We start from the raw sequence: 17,293 nt of genomic DNA, 5'->3' as shown, positions 1-17,293 counted from the left end.
CCCAAGACCCTGGCCGTGAGACACCTCGCCTACACAGGCCAGGGAGCCTTCCAGAAGCTCACGGCTCTGGCAACGCTAAGAGCTTGTCACAGGGGCTCCTTCAGAACCCAGGGGTGAAGTCAGGGTCTCTGGCTATTCCTGGGCCTCCGTCCCCACCTGCCAGCTCCCCAGGACAGGTAGGGAGCCTACCTGGCTCATTCCCTTCCCTCCCTGCAGCTCCTAGCATCACAACAGACAGAATAAACAGACAGATGCACAGGCTTTATGCAGCTTCCCAGCAACTGATCACTCAGTTGTGTCCGACTCTGCAATCCCAAGGACTGTCGCCTGCCAGGTTCTCCTGTCCCTGGAATTCTCCAGGCAAGAATACAGGAGCAGGTTGCCCCTTCCTCCTCCAGGGGGATCTTCCCAACCCAGGGATAGAACCTGCATCTCGTGCATCTCCTGCGGTGGCAGGCTGATTCTTTACCACTGCGCCACCTGAGAGGCCCACGTTCATGTTTACATTCACTCTTACGTGGTTTAGTAAACCACAGGAGTGAAATGCCTTGAAAACAGGTCCACATGTATTTCAGGCTGCAGCTCAGCCCAGTGTGGTCCGGTCTCCTTGGCTGGCTTGACTCCAGTGTGATCCCACTGGAGGATCAGCCTTCACCTGGCCTCTCACCCTCCCTCAGAACCAGAAAGAGTTCAGGTCCAGCCTTCCTGGCTTCCCAAACATGCTCCCAGAGAAATCCCTTTACCCCACACCTTCTTTTCCTCCTACAACTCAGCTTCCCAGACCTCAGGAAACAGTGGCTTGAAAACCGGTGAATCCCCCTTAAACATCAGTATTTGAGAACTGCTCCTTTTTGGAAGCTGGAGGGGGCCTCAGGGAGCCCCACCCCTCGTGTGCTCAGGGCCCTGGGGAGACTCAGAGGGGAGCTCACAGAGGACTATCACAGTGTTTGTGCAGACGAGGGTGCTTCTGTCCCCTCATCTGGCGAGGTCTGGAGACATTCTTGATCAGCACCACTGGGAGATGCTGCTAGCATCCAGCTCATGCAGACGAGGGCGGCTGCTGACCACGCCGCGGGGACACAGGGCACCCACAGCAGAATTATCTGGCCCCAGGAGTGAAGCGGCTGAAACGCCCTGGGCCCAGACCAAGAAGCAGCCAGTGAGAACCCCAGGGCTCTGAAGTCTGCAGGGCGACCAGATAAAGCAGAGGACACTCCAGGTTCTCCTCATCCCTGGGGGATGGGCGTGGGTAGGAGGTGCGGTTCCCGCAGGACTGGGGCAGTCTGTGGCTCATAACTGTAACTGGACACGTCCCGACAGGCGAGCTCAGCCAGGACCTCCAGCCAGGTCACTGCCTGCGATTCCCAAGACCACCCAAATGAGCTGTAGAAGGTGCACCTGGAGCCCCGGGCCCCCCACACCCCCCACCCCGCCTCTCTGAGCTAGGGTGCTCTCAGTCCAACTTGGCAGACTTAGGCCCCTTGAGGCCCCTTAACCCTGTCTCTGTTGCATCCATCAATAAACTTTGCAAACTTTTGTCTCAGAAGCTGTCGGTCTAAAGGAAACCTTATAAGGAAGTTCAATATATAAAACTGTTTTTAAGAAGAAAGCTGACATGTTTTAGATAAAGCCAGGGACACCTCGTGTTCCCCCTCCCTATCGTCTGCCCCGCATGAGGCAAGACCAGCCCTCGGAGCCCTTCTGAGCTCCAGGAAGCATGTGCTGTAGGAAGGTTTACTCGGAGGTAGTTTTCCTACACAGCAATTGTATGTGCCAGACACTGAGTGAATCGAGAAAGGACCTATCACAGCTCTGTGATGAGACCTGACTATGCGACAAGTCAGGCGTAGACAGGAGGTGACCTGGTTTCGGTGCCAAGGCTGGTGCCCCCCGCCCTGTCCCCTTCAGGCTCCATTCAGAGGGTGCCCACACCTGGGGTCACCCCCCGCAGCCAACCTGCAGCCCCACTGGGCTCAACAAGCTCTCTCCCTGGGTTTGAGACCAAGCGCCGGATGCCAAGCCTGCCCTTCTCCACCGCCTCCTGCCAAGTCCCAGCACAGGATGTAGGGCTGCAGAGGGCCAAGGCAACCCTGCAGGGGGCAGAGGGTTGCAGGTGGCAGTCCTGCAGGGGGCTAGGCCACACCGGGCATGGTTGTGGGAGCCTGGGTGTCTGACTCCCAGCCCCCTACGCCATCCTGTAGGGTGGACTCTGTCTCAGCACAGAGGGAAGCCACTCCACACAGGAAATGAGGTCGGGACAGGTCTCCTGCCAAAACCCCACTCAGTGCACACAGCAGGGCTCCAGCTCACAACGCCAGCTGCCAGACTGATTTATACCACTTCTTCCTTTCCCACCTGCCTGCCCAGAAGGAATTCTGAGAAAATCAATATTGCAGAAGTGAAAGGCAGCCAGGAGTTAGTGGGGGAGGTGGGGGGAGATCTGAGGGTCATACCTGAACATTACCATTGATTAGTTTTGCAATCTAACCTCTGAGCCTCAGTCTGCTCATCTGTAAAACGGGCATAACAACTCCTGCTCCCGGCGAGTAGTGGGGGCCCTTGAATGCAACCATGGCACACAGAATCGGGCAAACAGCTGCTTCATTAATCAGTGCACTTCCCTGGTTGCCTCAGAGACCCAGGGCGGTCTGTGGGGACACAGTCTGTATTTTAAACATTCTTAATCCCCGAGTAGCCCAGCAAGGAGGGGACACAGAAAAAGGTTCAGCAGGTGTCACATGGGTTTCCAGCAATCAGACCCAACGTGCCACCACTCGGGTCAATGAGTAACAAAGGCCCAAGGGGCAGGCATGGGTTGGGGGGGGGCAGGCAAATACCTTTCCAGTTCAACGGACCCAGGAGCCAGTCAGCAATGAGCTGGACTCCATGGGTTCCAGCAAAGCCAAGACTGAGATTTGCTCGGAGGAGCGAAGAAGGTGACCTCGGGGACTGAGAAGGCAGTGGGCGAAGGCATCTCAGGCCATGAGGCCACGTGAGAGCTGTTAACCGGTCACCCTGAGGGCGAGGGGACACACAGCGCCTGGGATTCTCACAAGCCCTGATGGAGCAGCGGGAACGCTGTTTAGGAGCTGGGGCGTGGGAACCCTGCCCCTCCCGGCCACATGACTGTTTCCAAGCCATTCATCCCCACCCTGGTCCTCAGCTTCCCATCTACAAAATATGTGGCAAGTGTTCTACAGACACCGTTGTTCTCGTTTAGTTGCTAAGTCGTGTCCAGCTCTTGTGATCTGCCAGGCTCCTCTGTCCATGGAATTCTTCAGGCAAGAATACCGGAGCAGGTTGCTATTGATTTCCCCAGAGGATCTTCCTGACCCAGGGATCGAACCTGTGTCTCCTGCGTTGGCAGGTGGACTCTTTACTGCTCAGCCACCTGAGAAACCCTCTATGTACATCACAGAGTCCCCAAAACTCCGGATGGATGGGAGCCCAGGCAGGAAGGTGCTGCATGCAGACGAAAGGGAGGTGCCCCCGGGGTGCTATGAGGGTCTCTTGCAGTGTGGCTCTGCTCAGGTCAACTGCCCTGGGAACCTGGAGGACCCTCTTCTCCCAGCCTGGACCTCCTCCTCGTCCCTAAGACTGGAGTCCTCCACCAGCTCTGGCATTCCTCCAGCAAGCCACCTGGAGGGGGGATTTGCCCTTCCATTCTGGCAAATTCTGCTGGGCCCTTAAAGCCCCTCTGAGGTGGGGGCGGGGGCCGTATAGCACAGAAACACCCAGAGTGTGCTTGGGGAGCCCCCAGCCTCACCCACCCTCCACAGACACAGACGGTGACAGCGACAAGAACTCCACAGTGCCTCCTAGGCTCCAGGCTCCATCTCCCCTTTGAGCTTTCTAGTAGCCCTAGAAGGTGGACCCCATCATGTCACCATATGACGGGGAAATGGAGGCACAGAGAGATTAAGAAACGGACCTCAAGTCACCAAGCATCAAGATAAAAAAAACAACGTTAAAGGGGACAGTTGACCATGAACCCAGCTTGCTCTAAACAGACACACATCTGAGCGCCCAGCCCCAGGCAGGAGGTTCTAAGGATGGGCCCCGTGCCCCCGGGAGACTTCTGTGTGGATCAGCTGGCAGAGTCGTGTGCTTCTCTCCCACCATGCACAGCCCCCTGGAGTCACCACCAGAGGCCCAGGCTGCGGGCAAAGTCCACATCTTAGACCTTCTCCCTTCACAACATGCAGAAGGGATCCGCCATATTCAGTACTTCAAAAAAAAGGCTCACTGCATTATTCTATTTGTTCCTGGAGGAGGTCCCTGGGAGAATGTGGATTGGATCACCTCGGCTTACGAATGGGTAATCCGAGGCTCAAACGCCAAGGCCTATGTGACTTCCTAAAGGCCTAGACTCCATCCTTCGGAGTGGGTGCAGGTGGGCAGGGCAGGGGCAGGCAGGGCAGGGGCAGGCAGGGCAGGGGCAGGCAGACCACAGCCTCCCGGAGTCCTCCAGTGAAGCAGAGAGAGAGGGGAACCAGGAACGACTGTTGATAAGCTTGCATCGATTGTGACTATCAGCTACTGGCCCAGATTTTGTCCCCTCCAGAACACGCCCGGTTTCCAAGCCACGTGAAAGCAGTGTTTTTTCCAGCACACTGAGCTCTTTATAGGACAGAATTTAAAAGGCGGGCAGGGGATCAATGGATGCTGCTGATGTTCGCCATAACATCCTCTCCGAGTACAGTCAACTCCAGAAGGTTTGAGAGAATAGTGCCCCGTCTGCACTAACCTCCAGAAAAGTAGCCTTGGGGTGCCCCTTGCCTCCCTGCACCTTGCTAGGGACATGTCCTTTGGTCCTTTCTTTGCCAAAGAGATTCTGAAATCAAGCTACCAGGCAGTCCATGTTTTCTGGACCTTCTGAAACCCAAGCCTTCAAGGAGGGTGAAGAAGCTGATGACCTCTCAACGTTTTTCTTATGCAATCAACCTAGTAAACAATATGACAGGACTCACTGGACCTTCTAGAAAGTTCCCCAGGTGAGGGGAAGGGAGGTAGAAAACAGGGCTTTCAAAAGTCTATAAAATGAAAAAAAGATGATCAGACAATCAGAATTCCTTCAGGAGGCCCCGGGTGCTTCTGCTTGGAGGCTGAACCTCAGCAGCATCCAACAGGCTGTCTGATATTGAAAGAATAAAAAAGAAATCACTAAAGAGAAGGCATCCCCCAGCTGCATCCATTCCCTGGGTACCAGGCTGGAGACCAAAGGCAACTTCTCTGTCTTGGGCCAGAGCACAGAACTAGCAAGAAAGTCTGGGACACAATAGCAGGAAGAGGGAGGGGCCCGCACGTGGTCCTCACCCCACCCGCTTCTCTACAGCACGACCCAGGACCTTCCTGTCGGTTCTCCGTGGAGGTCTGGCAGCCCAGCCACCTGTCTGGCAGAGAGAAGACCAGACCGTCTGAGGGGACGCGCAGGATAACAGAAGTCTAAAGGAGGATGCTGGGTGGATAAGAGGCTTTTTCTGTGAATCTGCAAGACAAACACAAGCAGCGCTGGAAGGTCTGTGAGATAATGTATAGAAAGCACACAGACAGAGCCAGTGATAGCATGGGACGTGGAGGCAGATTCCTCCTACACAACCCTTTGTCCCCGAGACGGGACAATTACCACACTGAAAGAATCTTTCCCCGAATTGCTCTTGCTACTCTTACCCTCTGGATGACCTTCCGATCTTTCCTACACAAGAGGGCCCACGGTTATTTCCTTAGTAAATGGAGGTATCCTTTGGACCAACATTGCTTCCCTGGTGGCTCAGACAGTACAGAATCTGCCTGCAGTGCAGGAGACCTGAGTTTGATCTCTGGGTCGGGAAGATTCCCCGGGGAAAGGAGTGGCCACCCACTCCAGTATTCTTGCCTGGAGGATTCCATGGACAGAGGAGCCTGGTGGGCTGCAGTCCATGGGGTCACAAAGAGTCAGACACTACTGAGCAACTATACTACTACTACTTAAACCAATATTAACTGATTGCCTACTAAGTGCACTCTCGGGTCTACAGGAAAAGGGTAATTAAGCAGACACAACCCAGAATGATCCAAGAAGGGCACACAACCCAGTCGGCCTGCCTGGAGGGGGAAGTCAGGGAGGACTTTCTGGAGAAAGCAGGCAAGTTCAATGACTAACCAGAAGAGGGGAGGAGGGGAAGGGTTCACAGCTAAGAGAGTCCTCAGAATTACCTACCTCTTCGGAATGACTCTCACACTCACATTCAGAGAGGGCTGCCCAGAACCTTCTCAAAGCCAATAGGTGGAGTTAGGGGTAAAGATGGGGGAACAGAACGGAGCCCTGTTCTTCCTTAAAAAAGGTCCCCATCCACCTCTTTAAGCAGAGCAGTACACGGGCATATTGTTTATATGTTCAGAGCTTTCCACAGGTTTAAGGAGGAAAAAAAAAAATCTATAAAACAAAAGATGAATCCCCCAGACTGCTAAGGAGTCCCACTTCCTACCATCTCAGTTGGAGGAATGCCTCTACTGGACTGGAAATGCCTGGAGATGGAGCCCGGGTGGGCAGGTCTTCGGTAAATATACGGTATGAAGATCAGGACTGGGTGGAAGAGAGACCTGTGTGTGGATCCACACTCTGTAATCGGGTCTATTCGGCAGCGCCAAATCAAGGTGCCAGGGTTGCCAGGTCTCGTCTCACAGGGCGTCTGCCCTGGAGCACTGGGGTCTGCACACTCGCGATCAGGGACCCCCACTCCTCCCGCACACCCCACTCCAACAAGCCTGGACTGGCGCAGCGGGGGTCAAGCGAGGGTCCAAGGAATTGACCTCTGCCAACTCCGCAGCAGAGACCCCCAACCTGCCTGTGTCTGTCTCCAAATTTAAAGAGAAAGAAAGGGCAGGGCTGGGCCCAGACTGAGATCAAGGAGTTAGGAAAGGCTGCCTGAAATGAAGCCAAGAAACCAAGTCCAGGTTCCAAAGACGGATCGAGGAGGGCCTGGGCAGCCTCAAAGGATAACGCTTCAGGGAATGGTCCATGGTGGCCCACGGGTAACGGAGCCCCATCACTTGATTCTGGACAAGCAAGGGACCTGCTCAAGCCTCAGTCTTCTGATCTGAGAAATAGCAAGGATGTCTCCTGTCTCAAAGGAACAAGGAGATGGCTTGAAATCACAAGGCACTTTCACCGAATAAAAGCTACTTACTCCAGACCCTGGAGATAGGAGAAATGTGGCCCCCCTCTTTCTTTTGCTCTCCCCCAGCCATCATTCTGGAGCAAATATCCTCGTCTCTGGCAGTACACTCTAGCCCAGTTCAGCCCAGAAAGGGCTGAAACAATGCAGATCCCTCGCCCATCCCAGACCTACTAGGCCTGGAAATCTGCATTTCAGACAAAGTTCCATTATATTTTTATGCAATCTGCATAAGCCTAGCTTTCCGTAAAAACTTCAAGAAGCAAAACAAGAATCCAGCGTTTGCAGGCCTTTCCCAGGCGATGCCCTGAGAACGCCATTTGTGGAAATGATTGACCACAAGTTGCCTCATTGTGGCCTCATGGGCAAGTACCGTCCTCAACTCTTGCCATAGATTAACTCAATTAACATTTACACGGCCCAGCGAGACAGTACCTGTTACTCTCATTTTTCAGCGGGGGAGATCTGAGGCCAGAGCTCTGGCTGGCCTCTCTGCTCTTTTCACTCAAGCTTTTTTGCAGTTACTCCAACATGCCATCATGAAAAAAGAACAAAGACTTTCAGGTCTGACACTCTGGGTTCTCAGCCTGCACCTCCCACTTCCAGTCACATAGCCCACAAGCAAGTCCCTTAAACATTCTTGGCCTTGGTTTTCCCATCCATTCAATGGAGCCAAGACAGGCAGAGCTCTCATGAGGATGAGAAGGGCTGTGGGATATAGCTGCTGATTCGGAGAGAGAGAAAGGTCCTGTCCCTTCCCAGCCCCCTGTGCCTGAGTCAGGGCCCCTCCCTGCTAGACTCTTAGATGCTGAGTCATCATCCTGGCTTCCCTTCTGAAGCACAGGGCCTTTTGAGTCACGCTTTGGATAGGATTCTCTGGATCCCAAGGAAGAACTGCAGCTTCAGGCCATCAGAAAAACACAATGAGATCTTTCTTCCCCATCAGAGCTGACGCCGCTTAGGAGATTTTAGTGCACTGAGGGCAGGGACGTGTGTGTCTAGGGGGCAGGGCGGGGAGGGCTTTGTTCACATCTGGGGTCCAACCTGGGCAGCCCAAATCTGGGCCACCACCACTCAGCAGGGCTGCAGCCCTTTCTCACTACGCTGATTCTGCTCCTGTTTCAAGAACTCCTGGTTCAGACTGAAAATCAATTGACCCATCAATCACCCACATTCTGTCTGGAAAGTTTCCCTGCCAGAAACACAGTGAGGATCCAACTCATTTTCTGATAGCAGAAAATACATCTCTCAAGACTGAGACCCCTGTTCACCACCTTTCATCCCAGCCAGGAAACTCAGGCTGACTTCCAGGTTTGGCTCCTCCTCGGCAAGTCATTCCCGGCCTTTGGGTCTCAGTTTCCATCTGTAAACTGGGCAGACGTTGGACCAGGAACTTGTGTGAATTTATAATTTATCCAAATTATTAAACCAACAGATAGCAAGCCTGGATTTGCTTCTCAGGAAAAGAGACCCCAAAAGATCCTCCAAGGTCTCCTTGGAAAGCGCAGTCACATGCTATCACCAAAAATTTAACTGCCTGAGCGATCACAGAGGAATGGGGCCATTCAGTTGAGTCAGTGTCTGTATTTGATCTCCTCCCAAGGGCCTGGCCCTGGGCCAGGTGCCAGGTGCCCAAGCGAGGCAGGGGATGCCTTCCTTCTCGCTCTGAGAGGAGTGACAGTGATGAAAGACAAGGTGCCACAAAGCTACGAAGTCCCGGGTCTGGGGACATCTCGCTTCGCTCCTGACTCCAGAGCACTGTCCCTTTAGAGGTATCCTATCCTTCCTGACCACCCCTGTGTGCCCTCCTCCCCTGACCCCCACCCTGGCCCACCCCAACAGTTACCACCACAGAGGGCTGGGGTCTGCACCCTGTCTGCATTTCTGCCCTGGCTGGGGAACCCCCTGAAGCCAGGTGCGGGGGGTTGCACTCTCTGTACCTGGCTTATTTCAGTTCACCTTTGTGAAACTTAGTCAAGATTCCAGCATTTCTATCCAGGAGGAAGCTGGGCTGGAAGGTCTGCCTCGGGACTGCATTTTTCATGGCAAAAACACACTCTGTGTTTCTTTAGGAGGTGAAGTATGGCTGATGGCTAAAGCCCTCCTGCCTGGCCCACCGGCTGAACTCTCTCTGAATCTTTCATCTTTCCCAGTAACTCAAAGGAACCAAACAAACTCAAGTGCCCAGGACATTTGGGAAGAAGAGATGGTTTGGGCACAAAACAATTGCACCCTCCCCAACTAGGTTTGCCTCCCTCACCAGCTGCCGGGCACCTCCCCCGTCCAAGCCACAAGTCGGTGCTGCCCCAGACCTAGAGGGATGTCTCACAGCAGAGGCGACAGACGGGCGAGTGGGGGAGGTGGGGCGGGGTAAGGCAAATAGCCACTAAATCCCAGCTTCAGCCACTAATGTGACCCAAGCGGTGACAGCGCGTTTCCCCCGGAGCCCTCCACGGTGCACACGCCCTGCCCCCGGCTGAATCCGAGACCGCGGCGGATCTCCCTGGAAGGGCAGAGCAAATCCAGCTGTTCTCCTCCCCCCGGAGGGCAGGAGAGAGAAGGGAAGCTGGGGAGAGTGGGCGGAGGCGAAAATGACGCCACTCGAAGCCCCAGCCAGCGCAGAGCGGCCAGATGCCACACGACCCCTCTGGTCCAGGCCACCGCTTGCGCGCCGCCACAGCGCCCACCCTGGGCCACCTCGGGGGACGCACCCTGCCCAGCGACGCTCGCCAACCCTCGCTCCCGCGCGTGTCGCAAGCGCTGGAACACTAGGACCCTTCCCCAACACACACACATGCGCGCGCAAGCGCGCCCGCGCGTGCACACACACACAAGCGTGCTCCACCCCGACTTCCAGGCTGCATGGGCCCCCGCCCCTCAGACACACATTGGTTGGGGGCAGAGTCTGGGAAGCAGACACACCCACGTCCCCTTCTCCAGCCTCGTCCCTAGCGCCGCTCACCCCTAGCCATCTCCTTTCTACAGGCGCACTCAATCCTTCCTTCCCCAGACGCCCCACTCCAGGGACACACCCCACCTCCACCCTCAAACACACACACTCCTGGTCTCGCCTCCTCCCACATCCAGCGCGCCCTCCGGCCCGGAGCGCCCGTGTGAGCCGGGAGGGCCTTGGGAAGCAGCGATCAAGGTGTTGGGGCTCTCCACCCCCTACCCCGATCCTCAGGATCCCACTTCCTCAGCTAGGGGAAAGGTGAACCCGGACCTTTTTTTCCCTCCTGCGGCCGAATCAAACACCCCCACTCCATCAGTGCTCGCGCCCCCAAAGCCCCTCCTGGCGCTCGCCCTCGGGCCACTGGGAGACCGAGCGCTTGCAGCTCGGGAGTAGGGGAGGGCTGGCCACAAAGGGCGGTCCAGGAGAGGCAGGAGCACCCACAGGCGACCGATCCCTCCCCTCCTGGCGGGAAGAGGGCGTCGGGCTTACCTAAGGACGAGGGAGAAAAGCGAAGAGGACCCGGAGCTAGGCTGGAGGCGCCCAGAGGGAGCGAGGAGAGCGGCAAAGAGAGGAGTACGCTCCAGGGCCGGAGCTGGGAGCCAGGCGAGGTTTGTTTATGCCCGGGAGGAAGGCGATTTTATAGGCGCCGCGGCCCCGCCCCGCGCGCCTCGCCCCGCCCCCGTCCCCCGAGCCCCCTCGCCGCGGGGACACACCCCTCGCCGCTCCCTCCTCCCGGGCGCTCCTCCCGCTCCCTTGGGCGCGCCTGGCCCTGCTGGGGCAGCGCGCGGGGGGCGCCAGCCCCAGCCGCCGCCTGTTGCGCAAGCCCGCGTGGAGGCGAGGCGGGGAGCGGCCCTCCCGGTCCCGGCAGCCGTTCCGCAGCGCTGTCCCTTTCCCCGTCCGGAAGGCCGGGGCCTGGGCGTGTGCAGCGAGCGCGTGTGCACCGGGGATCCATTTGGGCGCGGGGGCGTGTGCTTGGGCGCGCTCGCGCGTGTGCGTGTGGACTTCCGTGTGTCTGTGTGTAACCGAGTGGCCCCCGTCTCCATCTCAGAGTTTCTTCTTCCTAGTCCCCTTGCGCCACGCCTGGACCTCCGTTAAGAGCGACTCCCCCACTTCGGGTCTTAGATCCCAAGTCCCGAGTAGCTGCCTCCTTTGCTTCCTGGAGACCCGCTCCCTGCAATTCTCACCCCATGACCCTTTCTTGATGCGTCTGCTTTCCGTTGAAACCCAGACTCTCGCTTAATCACGTCCATCTTGCTCAGCCAGTCCTAATGCTTGGGCACTTTCACGCAACCCCAGTTCCCTAGTTCTAAGCCCACCTGCCCTTTCCCACCCTGCGTCCTTCTCCCCGCCCCCAGAACCCTGGCAGGAAAGGAAGGTTCTTGCTCCTTCCTTGCCTGGTTCCCAGAACTTGTACTGAGCACTCTTTCCGCGCTTAGCCGCCTTGTCTACCGTCTGGTTTGTGACTCCGTGTTCCCAGCTCTCTCTGCTTATCAATATCCCCCGCGGAACATTTTTTTTTTAGAAGGTATGGGCCAGGGCTCCATCCCAGGACGGTTTGATCAGAATCTGAGGGAATGCAGCCCAAGCGTCTTTTAAGAGTTTTCCAGATGGTTCTAATGTGCAACCCGGGTGAGACTCACTGTACCGGGAGAATATTATTTTATGGGTGAAGAAAGACCCTACCGTTGTCCCCAGGCCCCTTGCCCAGACTTGTGTTTGCTTGCATCTACCCTCCTCCTCCAGCCCTCTGCCTGATGTTGGTAAACCTCTTTCCTCCACCAGCCCAGATTTTGCTCAAGACAGGGCCCTGGTTCTCCTCTGTGCAACCCACTAGCCTCCAGAGGCCCTGGTATTTACCTATTCTGTCATTCCACAAATATTTATTGAGCCACTACTTTGAGCCAAGTTCTGTGCTCAGCTGCTGGGGAAAAGGACTGAAAAGCTGAGGAGCCCCAAGATTCAGTTTCCCCATTCACCCAAAGAGGTTAAGCTGGGCTCATTTCTTGGGTAACTGGATTGAACACCTGCTCAGCCTCTGTTGTATACACTGTGGGCATGGTAATGAACAAAATCAGGCCAGCTTTCTTTTACTCCACTCACACACATCCATTTCCCCTTACCTCCCCTATTTCGACTCTCAACATTTATTGAGCTGCTCTGTTTATTACCTGGCAAAAGATATAGAGGTTCAAGTTCAAAAGTGGAGTAGGCCAGTACTTCCTCAATAACAAATGGGAGCCCTGGCATGTGGACTGGAGAAGGGCATTTTGCCAGATGAAGCCACTTCCACCTTTTTGAGGAAGACTTGGGGGGTGAAGCACTCAGGGCAGTCCAGACCTGCAGCGGGCTCTGTCCAATGGCAGACGAGGCTTGTGCTTAGGAACCCAACCCTTCTGGAAAACAATGAGCAGAGAGCAAGTGGGCGGATCAGGGAGACAAGATACCAGAGACAAAGAGGAGAAAAGAAGAATTGTACCGGAGTCGGGGCTGGGGGGGGGGGCGGGGCCCCCTAGCATTTTCTGAGACCAGTGGCATTCTCCAATCAGGGTGAAAGAAGATCATTGCAGAATCCAAAGCAGCTCGAAAAGTTCTGAAGGAGGTGTCGTTTAGATCAGACTCTGTCTCGTGGGTCCAACACAGCCAGTTTTTCCTTTAGTGCTGCAATACTTTGCTGTTTCTGCAATGTGCTGAGTGCCCAGATGAAGCTGTTTTCCTGCATCCACTTGTAGGAAGGAAGGACTTGGGGGCAACCCTGGATGGGCACCCAGGTAGAAGGTGCTCCCCCTGTGAAGTGGTCCCAGGGCACTGAGAGCTTCCTGTACCGCTGGTCCCCCAGCGCAGGTCAGCTGAGACAGCAGAAGCTCTCAGAGCCAAATGTGGGTGCAATTGTATTGAACCGTTTAAATTATTTCTCTTTCTCGCTGGTCAGCAACAGAATTAGATTTGCTTAGTGAATGCACACGTGGTGCAGGTCCATCATCGAATCAGGTTGGATTTTCTGGACTAACGTCCCTGGAAATTTCTAGTTGGCAGCACGGAAAATTTTTTTTCATAGACTATTCTCACTAGAAGGACCAGAGGCATCATCCATTCCCAAGCTTCTTTCTTGGAGTTCATGGGTACTTGGGGCTGAGAGAGACCTAAAGCTAGAGTTCATGGGAAGAATGCTTGATTTCACCACATGGGTGCTGTGATCCCTTGGGCAGTTACCCCACCTGTCTCGACATTCATCATGAATGTGGAGAAGATGGGTAAGAGGAGCTTCTGGACCTTCCGGCCACAGTATATGAGTCCCCTGATGCGGTTCCATGTTTTTTAACATGAAAAAGAGTCCCTGCAAAGCTAGCATCCTTTCGTTCTAGTATAGGGCTCCCCTCCATATCTCCCTCTCTTGTGAATCAGTCTAATCTACAAGTACACATTCACAGCAATCAATGACCCATCCTAATAATCGTCTCTTACCCCCAAGTTCCCCTCCAGTTACTGTAGCCTCTTCCTCCCCAAACTTCTCTAAATAGATGCCCATCCACATAGCCTCCACTTCCTCATCTCCCCTTCCTTTAACTTTTTAGCGTTTAATTTATCAAGTTCCTCAGGAGTCAGTCCTGGCTTAATAAATCTACAAAGCTCTTTAAGGAAAACAATAGCCTTCTTTGCACCCACACATCACTTCCTCGACCCCCTCCCCCCTTCCCTTTCCCCCTCCCCGCTCCCCCTCCCCCGCCCCTCCCTCCTCCCTCCTCCTAGGAAGCTAGGACTTTCATCTCTGCAGATCATTTGTATCTCATCTCTGCTCTCACCAGCTTTTCTGGCCCTAGCACGTTCTGTAATTTGCTGCCTTGGCCTCCTCATCGGGAAGCTGTACATAATAATAGAGCTACCTTCTAGGGTTGTTATAAGAAATACCAGTTAATACACGTAAAGAAAAGAAAGTGAAGTTGCTCAGTCGTGTCCAACTCTTTGTGACCCCATGGACTATAGCCTACCAGGTTCCTCCATCCATGCGATTTTCAAGGCAACAATACTGGAGTGGGTTGCTATTTCCTTCTTCAGGGGCTCTTCCCAACTTAGGGATCGAACCCAGGTCTCCTGCATTGTAGGCAAATGCTTTACCATCTGAGCCACCAGGAAAGTCAGATAAGAACCTGTGAAACGTCCTAGAACAATGCCTGGCATGTACAAAGTCCTTGATAGAATGTTACCCATCATCATCACCACCATCATCATCTCATGCCATCTCTCCTGGCATCTTTCAGAGTACCCGATTCATACAGAAAGCCAGTAAACAGTGGTCGAATAAGTGAGCAAAGGCAAGTGCTTCTTCCTGAACTCTGCCTTCTTTCTGCAGCCCTGCTTGGATTTCATGGGGAGGGGAAGGGATCTTTCTGCTTGTTTCGGGAGCCCAAGTAGAAGGATCATATCTGTGGACCTCTGAACCTTTCCCCAGTCCTCTGAGAGCATCCTTGACGTGTAATGTCCAGCTGTGAGCAATGGGGAAAATCTGCAAAAGGAAAACAATTTCATAGGCGTTGGATGGTCGCCTTTGGTTCAGGGTACATAGTAAATCTTCCATTTTTAATAGAAATGAAGAGGTATCTATAACTTTTGGCTCATAATAACCAGTTTCTCTTTGCTCCTGGTTTGTAATGATTTGTCAGGAGTACTGTAACAACTTACCACCAAAAGAGTGGCTTAAAATAACAGAAATGTATTTTATCCCGCTTTCAGAGGCTGGAGGTCCACCATCAGGGAGTCAGTGGGGTCAGCCTCCCTCTGACACCTCCAAGGTTGCATCCCCTCCTCTCCCAGCTCCTGGTGCTTGCAGGTAAGCCTTGTTGCTCCCTGGCCTGTGGCTGCGTCACTCTGATCTCTGCCTCTGCCATCGCAGGGCCTTCTTTCCTTGTGTCTCTCTCTGTCTCTGTATCTCTCCTGTGACATGGGGACACCAGTCATATGGGCTGAAGGGCCCACCCTAATCCAGGATGACCCCTTCTGAACCTCACTGATTACATCTGCAAATGTAATCATCTGCATCTGTATTTCCAAATGAGATCACATTCTGAGGTTCTGGGCTAGAAATTAATTTGGAGAAGGAGTGATGACGGGATTCAACCCAGGGTTTCGTTAATATGTGTTTACCAAATATTTTTCGTGCATTTGCAGAGAGACCTACTCACTGGCCTGCTCAGGGCCACCCTGATGAAGCTACTTTCCGATGCTCCCACGACAGTTCTCTCCAGGCTTTCCACCAGCCAGCCCACTTCCGTCATCCCTTGCTTGGCTGACATCTTGAATAACCTAAATCATAGGTCCTGCCTAATTAAACCTTTTATTGCTTTTGCTGCCTGCCAAGTTCACGACTCCTCCCCAGTGTGGCAACAGAGATGCCCGCTAACATGTCCAGGCATTTTTTCTCCCTCCTTCAACCACTGGGTTACTCACCACTTTCTCTCGAGCAGACCCTCACGTCGGCACCTCTGAACCTTTGGCCAAGCTGTCTTCTCCTTCTAGATAGCCCTCCCACATTCCCTTCTCTGGAGTTGTCACTCATCTGGGGAAAACATGGATTTAATCCTGAAAGGACCTGCCCGAGAACAAAGATAGCGTGGAGCAGAACTGAGCCCTGGGAGATACTGAGAGCTGAGATATCACCAGGTCGTTCACCCCCACGTCAGCGCTGCCATGTCCTGCCCCTGAAATCGGGCACGTGGGTATGACTTGCCCTGTCAATGAATGGGAGGGGAAGTGATTTGTGTCACTTCCGGATGGGGACTTTAACAGCCGGCCTGTGATTCATCTCTATCCCCATCACTCTCAACTGTGGCCACACTGACCATTCCTGATGGTGGAGGGTCCATCCAACAGAACCCAGAAGGAGGGAACTCAGAGCAGAGTACCCAGCTGACCAAAATCATCATGTGACAAGGGGAAAAAATAGACCTTGTTGCTGCATACCAGTAGCTTCCAGAAGGGGGTTGTCCCTGCAGCCCAGCACAATCCATCCTGACCGGGTCACCCTCCGGCAAGGCTATGGTAAACGTCAACTCTTCCAGTAAACCTCTCATGCTCCTCTCCAACCAGATTCACCTGTTTAAAGAATCCAGTACATAGTTGTTGAGTATTTAAAATCCATCAGGCACTATGTGAGATGCTAGCGATAAACGGATGAAAATGGCATGACTATATAATTGGAGTTGTTAGAAGTGCTGTTAATGACCAGAGTCTTAGAAGACTATGTGACCCAAAATCTCACCTACTCTTGAGGTTCTAAAAAAGCCCTCCTGAAAAAGGGATGTTTGAAACTGGCAGCCATTAGACCAGGCATGGATAAGCATGCCCTCACCACCTCCTGCCCCCAGAGCTTTGTGTGTTTCCCTTCCTTGTTATTAGTTAGAAATATTTAGTGTATATGTAGCATAAACATAATTTCACATGGCTTAAGCAACAAAGGGATGAGGCATACTTACGGGCTCACATAGCAGTAATATCCAGAGGAGGGTTAGCTTCAGGAATGGCTGGATCCAGGGCCTGATGTTATCACATCTCTGCCTCTCCAGCTCTTAGTATCTTCCAGATCAGTTTACTCCATGTTGACTTTGTTCTCAGGTGGGCTGTTTGCATGTTAAGTTGAAGGCTGTTAGTTAATTTTAGGTTACTTAGTTACAGAACTCCTAAAGTCTGAAGAGGACAGAGCCCTGGGAAACTTCCCCCATTTTCCCTGAGAGGTCATGGGAGCTTTGAGGAGCCCGCATGTACATTTGGCAATCACTCATTCTGAAATCGCTGGCCCTTCGTGCTCCACCCACGTTCCTGGCTTGACTGTCTCCACCACCACCTCCAGCTGCACTTTCCAGCTTAACCTCCCTGCCTGCCCTGCCCATTCTGGCTCCTTTATTCTCTGGGTTTTGCTTGTACCTCTGAGGACAGAGCTTCCTACAAAAAGGGGCAACAACTTCTCTGAGTTGGGACTATACCGTCTTGCACAGGACAAGAAAATCTTAAATAATATCTGCTCATTGAATGGAAGAAAAGAGGAAGGAAAAGAAAGAAAGAGGATGATTTGCACTTAGGTACAGACAGTTGGCTTAAGACTATTATAATAGCTGGACCCTATGGGCCTTCCCAGCACAGACACCCACCCCCCACCACCCATGTCATCCACCTGCCTCTTGACTGTAGAAAA

At 53.7% G+C, this 17,293-nt stretch overlaps 1 protein-coding gene and 1 long non-coding RNA gene across 2 annotated transcripts in view; both read right to left on the bottom strand.

The window, feature by feature from the left end:
• Positions 1-10,720, bottom strand: part of NDRG1 (N-myc downstream regulated 1) — a 55,333-nt gene extending 44,613 nt beyond the window's left edge. Inside the window, exon 1 of the mRNA XM_040262087.1 lies at positions 10,600-10,720. The gene's annotated coding sequence lies outside the window, so the exon portion shown is untranslated. The remainder of the gene's footprint in view (positions 1-10,599) is intronic.
• Positions 10,721-14,407: 3,687 nt separating this feature from the next.
• Positions 14,408-16,831, bottom strand: LOC120879057. The gene is made up of 3 exons (XR_005724698.1): positions 16,578-16,831; positions 16,066-16,197; positions 14,408-14,611 (listed from the first exon to the last, which is right to left on the bottom strand). It is a non-coding gene; the product is annotated as an uncharacterized LOC120879057 (long non-coding RNA).
• Positions 16,832-17,293: the final 462 nt, after the last annotated feature.

Source organism: Oryx dammah, unplaced genomic scaffold (genome assembly GCF_014754425.2).
Source record: "Oryx dammah isolate SB20612 unplaced genomic scaffold, SCBI_Odam_1.1 HiC_scaffold_19, whole genome shotgun sequence".
NCBI classification, from domain to species: domain Eukaryota; kingdom Metazoa; phylum Chordata; class Mammalia; order Artiodactyla; family Bovidae; genus Oryx; species Oryx dammah.
The sequence above is the reverse complement of the archived record's forward strand: the minus strand, read 5'-3'. Positions and strand labels throughout refer to the sequence as shown.